Source organism: Mesoplodon mirus, assembly GCF_964341445.2.
Source record: "Mesoplodon mirus genome assembly, chromosome: 4".
NCBI classification, from domain to species: domain Eukaryota; kingdom Metazoa; phylum Chordata; class Mammalia; order Artiodactyla; family Ziphiidae; genus Mesoplodon; species Mesoplodon mirus.
In genome coordinates this window covers 143,834,152-143,853,688 of record NC_138979.1, presented here as the reverse complement: position 1 = coordinate 143,853,688, position 19,537 = coordinate 143,834,152, and the positions used below count along the sequence as shown (strand labels likewise).

Below are 19,537 nucleotides of genomic sequence, written 5' to 3'. Positions count from 1 at the left end.
CTCCCACACTGACATGTCAAAAGCAACTCCTTAATACAACTGTGCTTTCAGGACAACGCAAATTAAATACGATTTTTCCAACTAATACATGACTTGAGTCAATAGTATAATTATTATATATCAGTAATGCAGACAATTACACTGATAATTAAGTTACTATGTGTTAGAGTCAAGCTCTCCTGCTCCAACACTCTGGATCTGAAAGAAAAGAACCAAAAACCTCCCTCCCTGCCTCCTAATTCTTTGATGGCCTTCCCATCCTTTTGTTTCACACAACACAAGCTTAAGAGCTGCTCAGTATTTCAAGATACTCTGTATTTCATGTCCCATAAAATAGCATATATAAGTTTTCTCTTGCTGCTGTAAAAAATAACGTAGCAGCTACAAACACCACAAATGTGTCATCTCACAGGTCTGTTGGTCTATAGGCTTGGCTGGTTTCTCTGCCCAAGTCTCGCAAGGCAGAAATCAAGGGGTCAGGAGGGCTGCGTTCCTTTATGAGGCTCTAGGGAGGAATCTGCTTCCAGGGACATTCAGGTTGTTGGCAGAACTGAGTTCCCTGTGACTAAGGGGCTGAGGTCCCCGTTTCCATGCTGCTGTCTGTCACAGCTACTCTCAGCTTCTAGAGGCTGCCTGCATTCCTAGGCTCATAGCCCCCTTCCGCCACCTTCAAATCCAGGAACAGCAAGTTGAGTCCTGCTCATGCTTCAAACTCTCCAATTCCTTCTTCCCTCACATCTGAGTCTTCTACCTCCCTCTTCCACGTTTAAGGACCCTTGCGAGTACACTGGGCCCACCCCAATAATCCGAGATAATCTCCCTATTTTAAGTTCCATGACCTTAATTCTATCTGCAAAGTCCCTTCTGCCATGTAAGATATTCACAGGTCCCACAGACCAAGGCATGGACATCTTGGGGGGCGGAGGGGGGCACTAGTCTGCCGACCACATCCTAAATACAGAAAAGAAGACAAAAATGTCTCTTTTGCTAGAACCCAATGAATAATTCTGCCCACAGCACACAGCAAAGCAGAAGTTTTGATTAAATATCAATGAACGGAAGGGAAGGCAGCAATGACCTTGTAATTATTCTGCACACACAAAAAAACCCATTAGTCGTTAGTGTTTGAGACAAGGAAACTATATATGCTGGAAGAAGGGTTAGAGAAAACAAAAAGGTTAGTGCCAAACTATATTAATTGCAGAAACTAAGAAAAATGTAATAGTCTTCAACTTCATGGAATTATTCTCAGTAGGCAGTGAATCACGCTTCAAACTTTAATTTTAAAAGTACTATAGGGGGCTTCCCTGGTGGCACAGTGGTTGAGAGTCCGCCTGCCGATGCAGGGGATGAGGGTTTGTGCCCCGGTCCGGGAAGATCCCACATGCCGCGGAGCAGCTGGGCCCGTGAGCCATGGCCGCTGAGCCTGCGCGTCCGGAGCCTGTGCTCCGCAGCGGGAGGGGCCCCAACAGTGAGAGGCCCGCGTACCGCAAAAAAATAAAATAAAATAAAAAAGTACTATAAAATATCTTAGAACCTACCTTAAAGGCACTCACACAAATCTGAATGGGAACATGGTGCTAATTATGCTGTCTCAGTATAAGTCAAGTACAAGTACCAGTACAAGTCAAGCTGCCTTGCTTAAACACGGCAGTAAAAAAAGTCTCAACATTTTATTTAGGTGATTTGAAAGAAAAGGTACTTAAACAAGAAAGCCTACTGTTGTTTACTTTGTGAACAACAAAGCTAAACCAAAAAAACAAGAAAGGAAGAACGACTCACAAGTTGCTACACTTAACACTATTTGCAATAACAACTATCAAAAACTTTAGAAAAACATCATTAAAAGTACTGAGTCAAATTTTACAGAAATGTATTACGTAGTTAATAATAATCAATTACTGATGTTAAAACTCACACCATGTAAAACATAAAATGAGATAATCACCTAATCACAGATATATTAAAAAAATTATTCATGTCTTGAGTGACAATATTTAACAATCAGAATTATAATAAAAACTATTAAGCATATAAATCAAAAAATTTTTAACATTCCCATTTATTCTCTAAATATGAACTACACATAGTATAAAACTGTAAGTTAGAGCACCAACCATTCATCAAATCATGCTAATAATTTCTAACTCATATGTTAATTGTTAGAAAATACTGGTGTGATCCTTTATTTGATGTATATCTGTCACAGCTAAGTAATGTCTGAGCTATGATTCAATATAACAAACCAAACTCTTCCAGTAACATCCCCTATTTAACTGAAAGACAGCAGATGAGTCTTGATATATAGATTTTCCCCATAACATAAGATTGTTCTTGGTAAATCTTATATTACACCTCATGCTGAACTAATGTCAATTAAATTAATTTTTTTCTAGCCTTAATAATATTCACTATTTCTATCACCATCATGAAAATCACTTATTGAACTGTCATATTCAATTATCTAGCTTACTTTTACAAACTTTTGTTCACCTTCAATCTATGGTGCTTTGAAAACAATCAACTGGCCAAATTCTAAGAACCAATAAATTAAAAAGAAGTTATTAAAAGTTAATTATTCTCTTCAGATTTGTCATCAAATAAGGGTATTTTCATGTAACTTATTGGATAATTTAATAATTTTTCTCTTGGAATATTTTACTTTATTTCAAATTTGTTTGTTTCTCTAATATTCTCTGCTTTTCTACCACAGCTTCCTGTAGTTTGTTTTATATGTTCTATTATCTATTACTCGTCAAAGAAATCTATCCATTTTAATAATCAGAAATTTTCTTTCTTATAAAACCAAAGAAATAAGAATGGTTAGAATAGTATGTAATGATGCTAAATCTCTAAAAAATGTAATTATTCAAATGCTATCTCACAATTTCTATTAAAGTCAATATGCAAGTCTTTATAGGTTTTCCAAACTGAGTTTGCATCGATAATACCCAGGCTGTCCATCCAAAGGCTAATACAGTTGACCCTTGGACATCATGGGGATTAAGGGAACAGACCTTCCATGCAGTCAGCCCTCCATATACATGACTTCTCTGCATCCAGGGATTCAATCAACTTTGGATTGTGCAGTACTGACTATTGAAAAAACAAAATCCACGTATAAGTGGACCCACGCAGTTTAAACCTGTGTTGTCCAAGGATCAACCGTATTTCGTTATTTCAATTCCAAGTTCTTAGGTATATCAAATAAATACCAGTTATTAAATAACATAAGCTCACAAATATAAAAATATCAAGAAAAATTGTTAAGTGGTTTATTTAGTTTCTATCTTTTTATGCCATAATCCAGAGATAACTAAAGTAACAAATAAAACCTCAAATAAAAATATCCAGAAGTTTTTCTAGAATTTCAGACATTTTTTCTCCTTAGCACTATACTTGCACCACCTGTACAAAATTCATAAAGTTTTCATGTAAATATTTATCATTGAGACCATTTTTCTTGAGTATTACAATAAAGTTTACTATATTTCAGATGTTGTTCCTTTTAGCTCCATGAAATCAACAAAAACCATCACTTATCTTCAAAGTCCTGAATACTGCATTTTAAGTAAATTATTAAACCACTTCTATGTGAAATGGTTGGAGCTTTGTCAATGACTAAAATTGTACTGCCCTGATTTATAAATTTTCCAAAAAGTTGTTCTCTCATCTCAATAGATATGTTTTACAACAATCAGAACCATAACTCTAACTGCCATGATACATTTATATAAAAACTATTTTTTGAAGTCTTAATAAATACTTCAAGTCAGAAAGTTACTTTAAACTATACAGTATATTGTGTTGGTATTTATTAAATACTTTTTCCTTTGCTTTAGCAATACTCTTTGATAAAATGTTTTGGGAAGTTATTTTCTTAATTTTTTTTGAAAACTGATTTATGTTTATTTTTTCCAGCTTTAATGAGATATGTTTGACGTATAACACTGTGTAAGTTTAAAGTATACAACATGTTGATCTGATATTTTATATATTGTAAAATTATAACCACCATACCCTTAGACCTGACACTTCCATCATGTCACAAAATTACCACTTCTTTTTTGTGGTGAGAACATTTGAGATCTACTCTCTTAGCAATTTTCAAGTATATAAAACAGCATAATTAACTATAATCACCATGCTGTACATTAGATCCCCAGAACTTATTCAAATTGTAACTAGGGGTTTGTACACTGACTAACATCTCCCCATTTCCCCCATCCCTTGGTAACCACCATTCTAGTCTCTGTTTCTATGAGTTCAGCTCTTTAGATTCCATATGTAAGTGATATACAGTATCTGTCTTTCTCTATCTGACTTATTTCACTTAGCATAATACCCTTAAGATCCCACCATGTTGTCACAAATGTCAAGATGTGCTTCTTTCTCATGGCTGAACAATATTCCACTGTATATACATATATGCCACATCTTTAACAATTCAACTGTTGATGAACACTTAGGTTGTTCCCATATCTTGGCTAATGTGAATAATGCTGCAATGAACATGGGAGTGCAGACATTTCTTCAAGATTTTGTTTTTATTTCCTTTCCATACGCAGGAGAGGAGTTAGATTGCTGGATCATATGGTAATTGTAGTTTTAGTTATTTGAAAAATCTCCATACTGTTTTCCACAGTGGCTACACCACTTTGCAATCCCACCAACAGGTACAAGGGCTCCCTTCTCTCTAAACCCTCAAATACGTGTTATTTCTTGTCTTTATGATAATATCCATTCTAACAGGCACGAGGTGGTATCACTCTGGTTTTGATATGCATTTCCTTGATGATTAGTGGTGCTGAGCACCTTTTCATGTACCTATTGGCCATTTGGATATCTTCTTTGGAAAAATGTCTTTTAAGATCTTTTGCCCATTTTTTAATCATATTGTTTGGGTTTGTTTGTTTTGCTATTGAGTTATATGAGGTCTTTATATATTTTGGACATTAACCCCTTATCAGACACATGATTTACAAATATTTTCTCCCACTCAGTAGGTTGCCTCTTCATTTTGTTGATAGTTTCTTTTGCTGTGCAAAGTCTTAAAGTTTGGTATAAACCCACTTGTTTATTTTTGCTTTTATTGCCTTTGTTTTTGGTGTCAAATCCAAGAAATCATCACCAAGACTAATGTCAAAAAGCTGTCTTCTTCTAGGAGTTTTATGGTTTCAGGTCTTATATTCAAATCTTTAATCCATTGAGTTGATTTTTGTGTATGTGGCCTGGTTTCATTCTTTTGCATGTGAATGTCCAATTTTTCCAACACCATTTACTGAAGAGACCATCTTTTCCCCATGGAGTATTCTTGGCTCCTTCATCATAAATTGACCATATATGTGTGGGTTTATTTCTGGGTTCTCTATTGTTACATTGATCTATGTATCTGTTTTTATGCCAATACCAAACTGTTTTGATTACTACATAATTACTTTGTAATATAGTCTGAAATCAGGGAATGTGACACCTCCAGTTTTGTTGTTCTTTCTTCCGGTTGCTTTGGCTATTTGGGGTCTTGTGTAATTCCATATAAATTTTAGGATAGTTTGTTCTGTATTTGTGAAAAATGCTACAGAAATTTTCATAGAGATTGCATTGAATCTGTAGATTGCTTTGGGTAGTATGAATATTTTAACAGTATTGATTCTTCCAATCCATGAGCACAGAATATCTTTCTATTTATTTGTGTCTTTTTCAATTTCTTTCATCAATGACTTTTGTTCTTAGCGTATAGATTTTTCACCTCCTTGGTTAAATTTATTCTGAGGTATTTTATTCTTTTTGATGCAACTGTAAATGAGATTTTTTCTTTATTACTCTGATAATTCATTACTGAATTTTGTACATTGACTTTTGTACCCTACAACTTTACTGAATTCATTTATTAGTTCTAAAAGTTTTCTGGTGGAATCTCTAGGATTTTCTATATGCAATTTCAAGTCATCTGCAAATAGAGACAATTTTACTTCTTCCTTTCCAGTTTGGATGCCCTTTGTTTCTTTTCTTTTCTTTCTTTCCTCCCTCCCTCTTCCTCCGTTCGTTCGTTCCTTCCTTCCTTCCTCCCTCCCTTCCTTTCTTTCTTTTTCTTTTTTTCCCCCTAATTGCTCTGGCTAGGACTTCACTTCCAGTACTATGTTGAATAAAATTGGCCAGAGTGGGCATCCTTCTCTTGCTCCTGATCTTACAGAACAAGCTATGGGCTTATCATATATGGCCTTTATTATGTTGAGGTACATTCCCTCTGTACTCAGTTTGTCGGGTTTTTTTAAAAATCATAAATGGATGTTGCATTTTTTGTCAAATGCTTTTTTTGCACTTACTGAGATGAACACATGGTTTTTATCCTTCATATTGTTAATGTGGTGTATCACACTGATTGATCTGCAGGTGTTGAACTATCCTTGTATCCTTGGAATAAATCTCTCTTGATCATGGTGTATGATCCTTTTAATATACTGTTAAATTTGGTTTGTTAACATTTTGTTGATTTTTTATATTGGAGTATAGTTGGTCAACAATGTTGTGTTAGTTTCAGATGTACAGCAAAGTGATTCAGTTATACATATACATGCATCTATTTTTTTCAAATTCTTTTCCCATTTAGGTTGTTACATGATATTGAGCAGTGTTCCCTGTGCTATACAGTACGTCCTTGTTGGTTATCCCTTTTAAATATAGCAGTGTGTACATGTCAATGCCAAACTCCCTAACTATCCCTGCCGCTACCCTTCCAAACCAATATAAGATAAAAAGCTTTTTAAAAAAAAGACTTGATATATGATAAAGATCACACACAACAAAAGCACCTTTTGATGTATCCAGAACCAACTGAGATAGCTTTTCCAATAGAACTGCAACAGATGCTGTAATGGGTTTCAACTCAGGGATGTTAGCAGCTTCTAATCCTTAGGTATCACCCCTTCTTCCTCTTTACTCCTCCAGGACTTCTACTTCTCCTTCTGCACCTCTGGCAAATGTACAGTCAGTTCTCTATATGAAATTCCCTTTATTAAAAAAAAATTTTTGTTGAGGATTTTTGCTTCTCTGTTAATCAGGAATATTGGCATGTATTTTCCTTTTCTTGTAGCATCCTTGTCTGGTTTTGGTATTTGGGTAATGCTGGCCTTATAAAATGAGTTTGAAAGTGTCCCCTCCTCTTCAATTTCTGGAAGAATTTGAGAAGGATTGGTATTAATTCATCTTTAAACATTTGGTGGAATTCACCATAAGTCATCTGGTCCTGGACTTTTGTTTGTTGGGAGGTTTTTGATTACTGATCCAATCTCCTTACTAGTAATTGGTCTGTTCAGATTTTCTATTTCTCCATGATTCAGGCTTGGTAGCTTTTATGTTTTTAGGAATTTATTTCTTCTAGGTTGACCAATTTGCTGGTGTATGGTTGTTCATACTGGTCTCTTGTGATCCTTTTACTTCTGTGGTATCAGGTGTAACATCTCTTTCATTTCTAATTCTGAGTTCCCTCTCTTTTTTTCTTGTTGAGTCTAGCAAAAGATTTGGCTATTTTGTTTACATTTCAAAAAAACAGCTCTTAGTTTCATTAATCTTTTCTATTGTCTTTTTGGTCTCATTCACTTATTTCTGCTCTGATCTTTATTATTTCCTTTTTCTACTAACTTTGGGCTTAGTTTGCTCTTTTGCTAGTCTCTTGAGGTATAAAGATAGGTTGTTCATTTGCTTTACAGCAGTAATGAACACAACACTGTAATTCAACTATACTTCAGTAAAAAATAAATGAAAAAAAGATAGGTTGTTCATGTTTATATTTTTTGTCAAAATAATGAAACTATGTTTCAACCTAGAAATACAAATTATCTGTTTTAGGTTTGTAATCATGTATAGTATCAAGAGATATTCTGGACTTCAACTTTCTACTAATATTCCTTTTTTATCTTCTCTGACAGATTCAGAATATTCATGTTTATGATATCTAAAAGATTAAAACTTTGCTGCCTCTTCATTTATAATAAAATAATCAAATTAATTCTTGTACTTATAAATATCAAAACACCAGGCACTACTAAGTCAAGAATTGTAGTGTCGTAACAATGAAAGAAGCCAAAATAAAAACTATTTAAAAGCTGTAGCGAGAGAGGAGCTTCAAGACGGCGGAAGAGTAACACAAGGAGATCACCTTCCTCCCCACAAATACATCAGAAATACATCTACATGTGGAACAACTCTTACAGAACACCTACTGAATGCCGGCAGAAGACCTCAGACCTCCCAAAAGGCAAGAAACTCCCCACGTACCTAGGTAGGGCAACAGAAAAGAGAAAAAACAGAGACAAAAGAACAGGGACGGGACCTGCACCAGTGGGAGGGAGCTGTGAAGGGGGAAAGGTTTCCACACACTAGGAAGCCCCTTCGCGGGAGGAGACTGCGGGTGGCAGAGGGGGGAAGCTTCGGAGCCACGGAGGAGAGCGCAGCAACAGGGGTGCGGAGGGCAAAGTGGAGAGACTCCCGCACAGAGGATCGGTGCCGACCAGCACTCACCAGCCCGAGAGGCTTGTCTGCTCACCCGACGGGACGGGCAGAGACTGGGAGCTGAGGCTCGGGCTTCAGTCAGATCCCAGGGAGAGGACTGGGGGTGGCGGCGTGAACACAGCCTGAAGGGGGCTAGTGCACCACGACTAGCCGGGAGGGAGTCCGGGAAAATGTCTGGACCTGCCGAAGAGGCAAGAGACTTTTTCTTCCCTCTTTGTTTCCTGGTGCGCGAGGAGAGGGGATTAAGAGCGCCGCTTAAAGGAGCTCCAGAGACGGGCGCGAGCCGCGGCTAACAGTGCGGACCCCAGAGACGGGCATGAGACGCTAAGGCTGCTGCTGCCGCCACCAAGGAGCCTGTGTGCGAGCACATGTCACTATCCCCACCTCCCCTCCCGGGAGCCTATGCAGCCCGCCACTGCCAGGGTCCCATGATCCAGGGACAACTTGCCCGGGAGAACGCACGGCGCACCTCAGGCTGGTGCAACATCACGCTGACCTCTGACGCAGCAGGCTCGCCCCACATCCGTGCCCCTCCCTCCCCCCAGGCAGAGTGAGCAGAGCCCGGAATCAGCTGCTCCTTTAACCCCGTCCTGTCTGAGCGAAGAACAGACGCCCTCAGGCAACCTACACACAGAGGCGGGTCCAAATCCAAAGCTGAACCCTAGGAGCTGTGCGAATAAAGAGGAGAAAGGGAAATCTCTCTCAGCAGCCTCAGGAGCAGCGGATTAAATCTCCACAATCAACTTGATGTACCCTGCATCTGTGGAATACCTGAATAGACAACGAATCATCCCAAATTGAGGAGGTGGACTTTGGGAGCAACGATATATATATTTTTTTCCCTTTTTCTCTTTTTGTGAGTGTGTATGTGTATGCTTCTGTGTATAATTTTGTCTGTATAGCTTTGCTTTTATAATCTGTCCTAGCGTTCTGTCTGTCCTGTCTTTTTTATTACTTAAAAATTTTTTTGTCTTAATAATTATTTTTTATTTTAGTAACTTTATTTTATTTTATCTTCTTCTTTCTTTCTTTCTTTTTTTCCTCCCTTTTATTTTGAGCCATGTGGAGGACTGGCTCTTGGTGCTCCACCCAGGCGTCAGGGCTGTGCCACTGATCTGGGAGAGGCAAGTTCAGGACACTGCTCCACAAGAGACCTCCCAGATCCATGAAAGAGCAAACGGTGAAAATCTCCCAGAGACCTCCATCTCAACACCAAGACCCAGCTACACTGAACGACAAGCAAGCTACAGTGCTATGCCAAAGAACTAGCAAGACAGGAACAAAAGGCCATCCATTGGCACAGAGGCTGTCTAAAATCGGAATAGGGCCACAGACACCACAAAACACACCACCAGACATGGACCTGCCCAAAAGAAAGACAAGATCCAGCCTCATCCACCAGAACACAGGCACTAGTCCCCTCCACCAGGAAGCCTACACAACCCACTGAACCAACTTTAGCCACTGGGAACAGACACCAAAAACAACAGGAACTACGAACCTGCAGCTGGCGAAAAGGAGACCCCAAACACAGTAAGTTAAGCAACATGAGAAGACAGAGAAACACACAGCAGATGAAGGAGGAAGGCAAAAACCCACCAGACCTAACAAATGAAGAGGAAATACGCGGTCTACCTGAAAAAGAATTCAGAAGAATGATAGTAAAGATGATCCCAAATCTTCGAAATAGAGTGGAGAAAATACAATAAACGTTTAAGAAGGAACTAGAAGAACTAAAGAGCAAACACACAATGACAAACAACACAATAAATAAAATTAGAAATTCTCTAGAAGGGATCCATAGCAGAATAACTGAGGCAGAAGAATGGATAAGTGACCTGGAAGAAAAAATAGTGGAAATAACTACTGCAGAGCAGAATGAAGAAAAAAGAATGAAAAGAATGAAAAGAACGGTCTCAGAGACCTCTGGGACAACATTAAACACAACAACATTTGAATTATATGGGTTCCAGAAGAAGAAGAGAAAAAGAAAGGGACTGAGAAAGTATTTGAAGAGATTATAGTTGAAAACATCCCTAATATGGGAAAGGAAATAGTTAATCAAGTCCAGGAAGCACAGAGAGTCCCATACAGGATAAATCCAAGGAGAAATATGCCAAGACATATACTAATCAAACTGTCAAAAATTAAATACAAAGAAAACGTATTAAAAGCAGCAAAGGAAAAACAATAAATAACACATAAGGGAATCCCCATAAGGTTAACAGCTGATCTTTCAGCAGAAGCTCTGCAAGCCAGAAGGGACTGGCAGGACATACTTAAAGAGATGAAGGAGAAAAACCTACAACCAAGATTGCTGCCCAGCAAGGATCTCATTCAGATTTGACGGAGAAATTAAGACCTTCGCAGACAAGCAAAAGCTAAGAAAATTCAGCACCACCAAACCAGCTTTACAACAAATGCTAAAGGAACTTCTCTAGGCAGGAAACACAAGAGAAGAAAAAGACCTACAATAATAAACCCAAAACAATTAAGAAAATGGTAATAGGAGCACACATATCGATAATTACCTTAAATGTAAATGGACTAAATGCTCCAGCCAAAAGACATAGACTGGCTGAATGGATAAAAAAACAAGACCCGTATATATGCTGTCTACAACAGACCCACTTCAGACCTAGGGACACATACAGACTGAAAGTGAGGGGATGGAAAAAGATATTCCATGCAAATGGAAATCAGAAGAAAGCTAGAGTAGCAATTCTCATACCAGACAAAATAGACTTTAAAACAAAGACTATTACAAGAGACAAAGAAGGCACTACATAATGATCAAGGGATCGATCCAAGAAGAAGATATAACAACTGTAGATATTTATGCACCCAACATAGGAGCACCTCAATACATAAGGCAAATACTAAAAGCCATAAAAGGGGAAATCGACAGTAACACAACCATAGTAGGGGACTTTAACACTCCACTTTCACCAATGGACAGATCACACAAAATGAAAATAAATAAGGAAACACAAGCTTTAAATGATACATTAAACAAGATGGACTTAATTGATATTTATAGGACATTCCATCCAAAAAAAACAGAATACACATTATTCTCAAGTGCTCATGGAACATTCTCCAGTATAGATCATATCTTGGATCACAAATCAAGCCTTGGTAAATTTAAGAAAACTGAAATCGTACCAAGTATCTTTTCCAACCACAACGCTGTCAGACTAGATATCAATTACAGGAAAAAATCTGTAAGAAATACAAACAAATGGAGGCTAAACAACACACTACTAAATAACCAAGAGATCATTGAAGAAATCAAAAAATACCTAGAAACAAATGACAATGAAAACACAATGACCCAAAACCTATGGGATGCAGCAAAAGCAGTTCTAAGAGGGAAGTATATAGCAATACAATCCTACCTTAAGAAACAAGAAACAGGGCTTCCCTGGTGGCGCAGTGGTTGAGAGTCCGCCTGCCGATGCAGGGGACACGGGTTCGTGCCCCGATCCCGGAAGATCCCACATGCCGCGGAGCGGCTGGGCCCGCGAGCCATGGCCGCGGAGCCTGTGTGTCCGGAGCCTGTGCTCCGCAACGGGAGAGGCCACAGCAGTGAGAGGCCCGCGTACAGCAAAAAAAAAAAAAAAAAAAAAAAAAAAAAACAAGAAACATATCAAATAAACAACCTAACCTTACACCCTCAGCAATTAGAGAAAGAAGAAGAAAAAAACCCCAAAGTTAGCAGAAGGAAAGAAATCATAAAGATCAGATCAGAAATAAATGAAAAATAAAAAAAGGAAACAATAGCAAAGATCAATAAAACTAAAAGCTGCTTCTTTGAGAAGATAAACAAAATTGATAAACCATTAGCCAGACTTATCAAGAAAAAAAGGGAGAAGACTCAAATCAACAGAATTAGAAATGAAAAAGGAGAAGTATCAACTGACACTGCAGAAATACAAAGGATCATGAGATTACTACAAGCAACTATATGCCAATACAATGGACAACCTGGAAGAAATGGACAAATTCCTAGAAATGCACAAACTTCCAAGACTGAACCAGGAAGAAATAGAAAATATGAACAGACGAATCACAAGCACTGAAATTGAAACTGTGATTAAAAATCTTCCAACAAACAAAAGCCCAGGACCAGATGGCTTCACAGGCGAATTCTATCAGACATTGAGAGAAGAGCTAACACCTATCCTTCTTAAAGTCCTCCAAAATATAGCAGAGGGAGGAAGACTCCCAAACTCATTCTATGAGGCCACCATCACTCTGATACCAAAACCAGACAAAGATGTCACAAAGAAAGAAAACTACAGGCCAATATCACTGATGAACATAGATGCAAAAATCCTCAACAAAATACTAGCAAACAGAATCCAACAGCATATTAAAAGGATCATACACTATGATCAAGTGGGGTTCATCCGAGGAATGCAAGGATTCTTCAATATATGCAAATCAATCAACGTGATACACCATATTAAGAAACTGAAGGAGAAAAACCATATGATCATCTCAATAGATGCAGAGAATGCTTTTGACAAAATTCAACACCCATTTATGATAAAAACCCTCCAGAAAGTAGGCATAGAGGGAACTTTCCTCAACATAATAAAGGTCATATAAGACAAACCCACAGCCAACATCATCCTCAATGGTGAAAAACTGAAACCATCCACTAAGATCAGGAACAAGACAAGGTGGCCCACTCTCACCACTATTACTCAACATAGTTTTGGAAGTTTTAGCCACAGCAATCAGAGAAGAAAAAGAAATAAAAGGAATCCAAATTGGAAAAGAAGAAGTAAAGCTCTCACTGTTTGCAGACGACATGATACTATACACAGAGAATCCTAAAGATGCTACCAGAAAACTACTAGAGCTAATCAATGAACTTGGTAAAGTAGCAGGGTACAAAATTAATGCACAGAAATCTCTGGCATTCCTATACACTAATGATGAAAAATCTGAAAGTGAAATCAAGAAAACATTCCCATTTACCACTGCAACAAAAAGAATAAAATATCTAGGAATAAACCTACCTAAGGAGACAAAAGACCTGTATGTAGAAAGTTATAAGACACTGATGAAAGAAATTAAAGATGATACAAATAGATGGAGAGATATACCATGTTCTTGGACTGGAAGAATCAACATTGTGAAAATGACTCTACTACCCAAAGCAATCTACAGATTCAATGCAATCCCTATCAAACTACCACTGGCATTTTGCACAGAACAAGAACAACAAATTTCACAATTTGTATGGAAACACAAAAGACCCCAAATAGCCAAAGCAATCTTGAGAAAGAAAAATGGAGCTGTAGGAAACAGGCTTACAGACTTCAGACTATACTACAAAGCTACAGTAATCAAGACAGTATGGTACTGGCACAGAAAGAGAAATATAGATCAGTGGAACAGCATAGAAAGCCCAGAGATAAACCCACGTACATATGGTCACCTTATCTTTCATAAAGGAGGCAGGAATGTACAGTGGAGAAAGGACAGCCTCTTCAATAAGTGGTACTGGGAAAAGTGGACAGCTACATGGTAAAGAATGAAATTAGAACATTCCCTAACACCATACACAAAAATAAGCTCAAAATGAATTAAAGGCCTAAATGTAAGGCCAGACACCATCAAACTCTTAAAGGAAAACATAGGCAGAACACTCTATGACATAAATCACAGCAAGATCCTTTTTGGCTCACCTCCTAGAGAAATGGAAATAAAAATAAACAATGGGAGCTAATGAAACTTAGAAGCTTTTGCACAACAAAGGAAACCATAAAGAAGATGAAAAGACCACCCTCCGAATGGGAGAAAATATTTGCAAATGAAGCAACTGACAAGGATTAATCTCCAAAATTTCCAAGCACCTCATGCAGCTTATTATTAAAAAAACAAAGAACCCAATCCAAAAATGGGCATAAGACCTAAATAGACATTTCTCCAAAGAAGATATACAGATTGCCAGCAAACACATGAAAGGATGCTCAACATCACTAATCATTAGAGAAACACAAATCAAAACTACAATGAGGTATCACCTCACACTGGTCAGAATGGCCATCATCAAAAAATCTACAAACAGTAAATGCTGGAGAGGTTGTAGAGAAAACGGAACCCTTTTTCAGTGTTGGTGGGAATGTAAATTGATACAGCCACTATGGAGAACAGTATGGAGGTTCCTTAAAAAACTAAAAATAGAACTACCATACGACCCAGCAATCCCACTACTGGGCATATACCCTCAGAAAACCATTATTCAAAACGAGTCATGCACCAAAATGTTCACTGCAGCTCTATTTACAATAGCCAGGACATGGAAGCAACCAAAGTGTCCATCAACAGATGAATGGATAAAGAAGATGTGGCACATATATACAATGGAATATTACTCAGCCATAAAAAGGAACGAAACTGAGTTATTTGTAGTGAGGTGGATGGACCTAGAGACTGTCATACAGAGTGAAGTAAGTCAGAAAGAGAAAAACAAATACCGTATGTGAACACATATATATGGAATCTAAAGAACAAAATAAAAGTTCATGAAGAACCTAGGGGCAGGACAGGAATAAAGACGCAGACGTAGAGAATGGACTTGAGGATACAGGGAGGGGGAAGGGTAAGCTGCAACAAAGTGAGAGAGTGGCATGGACATATATACACTACCAAATGTAAAATAGATAGCTAGTGGGAAGCAGCCGCATAGCACAGGGAGAGCAACTTGGTGCTTTGTGACCACCTAGAGGGGTGGGATAGGGAGGGTGGGAGGGAGGGAGATGCAAGAGGGAAGAGGTATGGGGACATATGTATATGTATAACTGATTCACTTTGTTATACAGCAGAAAGTAATACACCACTGTAAAGCAATTATACTCCAATAAAGATGTTAAAAAGAAAAAAAAAGCTGTAACAATTTAAAAACCGAGGATAATAATAAACAGATGATTTTTTGCAAGACCAGAGGCTCCAGCTTCACAATGAATGTGCAGTGGAGATATGCCACCACTGTATCTAAGAGCCAGGCTGGACAGACAGACAGTGAGTGCTACAAAAATAGACCCCACTAAAGTCTGCAAAATTAGCTTGAACTAATGAGTTCACACTGAAACTTGTATTATTAGTTTTTACCACTTCTCCCAGTTACTGTTACATTATTCACTGACTGATAAGGAAGAGTTTTAATATCTCGTCAAGCAGTAGAGCCATCCCAGTGCGAACAGCTTAAGAGCAGTCCTGGTTGTAACAACCATATTAAATAGCCCCAATTTTTCTCTGAACTGTCACTCCTAGACCACTGATATTTTCCATTCTGAAATACTGCCAACTGGAACAAAGTGATATTCAATTACTTCTTAAAAGTAGAAATACCCAAAAAAGGAGATTTCAATAAAGCACAATCTAAGAAGGGAAAACCATGATGAAGAGTTTTCCACAGTAATGTTGCTAAATTTAAACCACGTTACCAGCAAAATACTTACTCATCAGGCACCATCACCATCCCCACCACAACCATCTACTGTTTACCAGTTAAATAAGAGCAAAATCGTGGCCCCACATCATTAAAAAGTAAATGAACAAGCATAAATCGACTTAAATTCTCAGTCATATTCTGCCACTCCCTCTGCTAAAACACCCTTCAATGTTTCTCCTTGGAAAAAATCCAAATTCTCCAAGCAGGACCCCAAGAGCTCTAGACCTCCCTGCTTGCCTGGCTAACTCCTCTTTACCCTTCAGCTGGCAGCTCACAGGCCACTTCCTCAGAGATCCTCCCCCTTCCACCCAGACTAAACTCTGTGCCTCCTCTTCTCATAGCGCCTTATTCTTTTTCCGCACCATGCTTTTCAAAATATCCAGATAAATGTGTATCCACGTGATTACTTATTGCTTGCCTACTCACGAGACGATTAGCTCCACGTGGACATGTTTTGGTCCCTATAGTATATCCAATACCTAGCATGATGGCTGGCCACAGAAAAGGACTAGATAAATATACGTGGATGAATAAATTGCTAAATGCCCTATATCTATGCAATAGACCTGCTAAAAGTAAAACAGGGCTTCAGGTTTTTCTTTTAACACCTTATATAACGGGAGAAATATCTTTGAGTACTACTATTTCAAGAGCAAATATGCACACACAGATGAAGTGGTAACCACACAAGTCGTGGTTACACAAATAGCAATTACACAACCGTGGCACATACTTGCCACCCTCACCTGACTTAGCCTGGACACGGGGACGCATGGAAGACTAAGGGGGCCCATTTCCCAGCTGCCACTGCCATCAGCAGAGGGGTCTCCCTGGTCTGCCCCCAGACTGTGGGGCAGAGGGAAGAAAAAGCACAGTCAGGGGCCAAGCACTCCAGTTCTAACGATGGTAACCATGCCACCCTTCCAGAGCTCCCTTGCACAACTCCAATCAAAGATGACCCTTTCATTACCAATACTGCAGAATCACAAATTTCACAGGAAAGCACTGCTGGTTCCGGTCAAACAGCCTCTGCCAAGGACTACCACACACCCTGGCCTTCTGATGGGAAATAGGGTGAGAGAAAGAAGATGAGAAAAACAATCCGGCAGGGCCTGGGAAGGGCCCAGAGCCAGGGACGCACAAAGAATGGTGAGAAAGGGAATCTGGGGTGAAGTTAACACATAACTGGAAGAGCCAAGTGGGTTAACAACCGTGGCAAATAAGGACAGGCTAAAGGGCTGGATGCTCTGATGAAATCTGATAAGGAGAGTATATGTGTACACGAGTAGAATGAACTGGAGGTTATGGTAACTTACAAGTGACAATGGGCTATAAGGTCCACTGTATCTGTGGGAAATGTGGAACAGAAGTGACAATCCTTGAAATTGAAAGAGTTACAGCAGCATGCACCATGGATGCTCATGTTCGGCTGAATATAGCCTGGGGAGTCACAGAGACTAAGATGGGGATGGAGTCAGCGAAATATGCAGAAGGATCATCTATAGGTCAGTGAGGGCAGGAGGCAGGGGAAGAGACAGCTTAGATGAATAATGTAGGGTTACAAAAGAAGAGCCTGAAATGGAAACAAAATGAAATCATTTCTAATGCCATGAACTGGAAAAGATGGAAAAAGAACATACTAGTGAAACACCAGGATTCAGTTAAGGTGAGGTAGTAGAAGGAGCATTTGAAGAAAAGGTTAAATACCTAAGAGACTTTGTCTAGGGGGCCAGCAGAGCAGGTGGCAGCAGGAGCGGTCGGGCAACACGGTCTGGGGATGGGAGTTTGAGGCGGAACAGGAGGAGGGAGGGATCTGTGACTAAGGTGCTAGGTTCAGGTAGGATGACATACTATGCACAAGGCCCCCAACATACAGGTACCAAGATAAATAAGAGAAAGGCGATATGGGGTAGGTGATCAGCTCACAATAAATATGTCTGGTCCACTCATCTCCCCTGGACATGGTTGACTGATCCTGTATGGGTCTATCAGATTCTCTTTCCTGAAAATTAAAAACCTTTCAAAGTGATTGAAGGTAGTTGGAGCCACTTTATAACACCCTGGAAAGAATATCTATGTTAACTCCTGTGGATACTCTGGTTCTCTTCTCTCACAAAACCTGGTTACTCAAATTTTCCCCCAATTCTGAGAGCTGTGCCTACCCTAACCTTTAATAATGTCTCCATGTTTGCTTTGTTTGTTTTAGCCAGAATCATTTCTGTTGCTTATAACCAAAGTATCTTTCCTGATTTAACATGGCTTCTGCCCATAGCTAACTCATTTTATAAATGAGGAAACAGAGGCCCTGAGAATGTATTTTTTTTTACAGGTTATAAGACCAAAACCTGGGACTTCCCTGGTGGCACAGTGGTTAAGAATCCACCTGCCAGTGCAGGGGACATGGGTTTGAGCCCTGGTCCGGAAAGATCCCACATGCCACAGAGCAACTAAGCCCGTGCACCACAGCTAATGAGCTTGTGCTCTAGAGCCCACGAGCCACAACTACTGAAGCCTGCACGCCTAGAGCCCGTGCTCCGCAACAAGAGAAGCCACCACAATGAGAAGCCCGCGCACCACAACGAAGAGCAGCCCCCGCTGGCTATAACTAGAGAAAGCCTGCGTGCAGCAGCAAAGACCCAACACAGCCAAAAATAAACAAATAAATTTATTTTTTAAAAAAAGACCAAAACCCAATTGTCCCTACTATACTACTCTCAGTGATTTTTTTTTAAACAGATTTAGACAGACAGCTTCCAAAAGACTTATAATCCAAATAACATCAGATAAAATCTAGGTATAAAGGTAAAATAGAAAAAGCTAAAACTGAAGCAGATGGAGGTGGCTAATGAGTCTGGAAGAGCCACGATCTTCTAATAGTAGCTAGTGGAGGATATAGTTCACATTCTATTGTAACATGAAGCCTGTGTAACGGAAGATTTCTATAAATTTTTTAAAAAATATCTGAAGCCATTGTATTAATATAAAATTTGGATTAAAGAAAAAGTAAATGTAAAAAGGTATAGAGCCAGAGAAAGGAAAGATAAATATCAACATATAGACAAAATTATAAAGACCGTGTCTATAATATCAGAATATTTTTGGCATCATCACATGCTTAAAAACATTTGTCTTGGTATCCTTCCCCTCCAAATATTTTTGGGCTATAAAACATTTCTCATACTTCCTTGACCTTCCAAGATTCTGTGGCCATTTCACTTCCTCCTTTTCTCAGAATCTTTGAAAGGCTGATTTCCTTTGTTTACCCTATCAAGTGTTCTTTCCTTCCTAAAACTTTCACCTTATTTCCCTTTTTCTAGTCTAAAACTTGGCCACTATGTATTATTCTTTCCTGCTTCCCTGGTGTTTGATATTTTCTCATCTAACCATTCCCTCCCTAATACAAGACAATCTGAATCGGCACATTCTCACAAACTTTTTCCGTGGCACTGCTTCAGAAAGAACAACAGGAACTTTTTATAAAAAAGTTAACAGAGGTGATCTGTTGCTAAGACTGAGTATAAATACCACATATGCTTCCATGAAGCTGTTCATTTC

The 19,537-nt window shown here is 38.8% G+C and overlaps 1 protein-coding gene across 1 annotated transcript in view; it reads right to left on the bottom strand.

Annotated features, from left to right (window-relative positions):
- PELI2 (pellino E3 ubiquitin protein ligase family member 2) overlaps positions 1-19,537 on the bottom strand; it is a 209,502-nt gene that overhangs the window by 129,397 nt on the left and 60,568 nt on the right. The window lies entirely within an intron of this gene.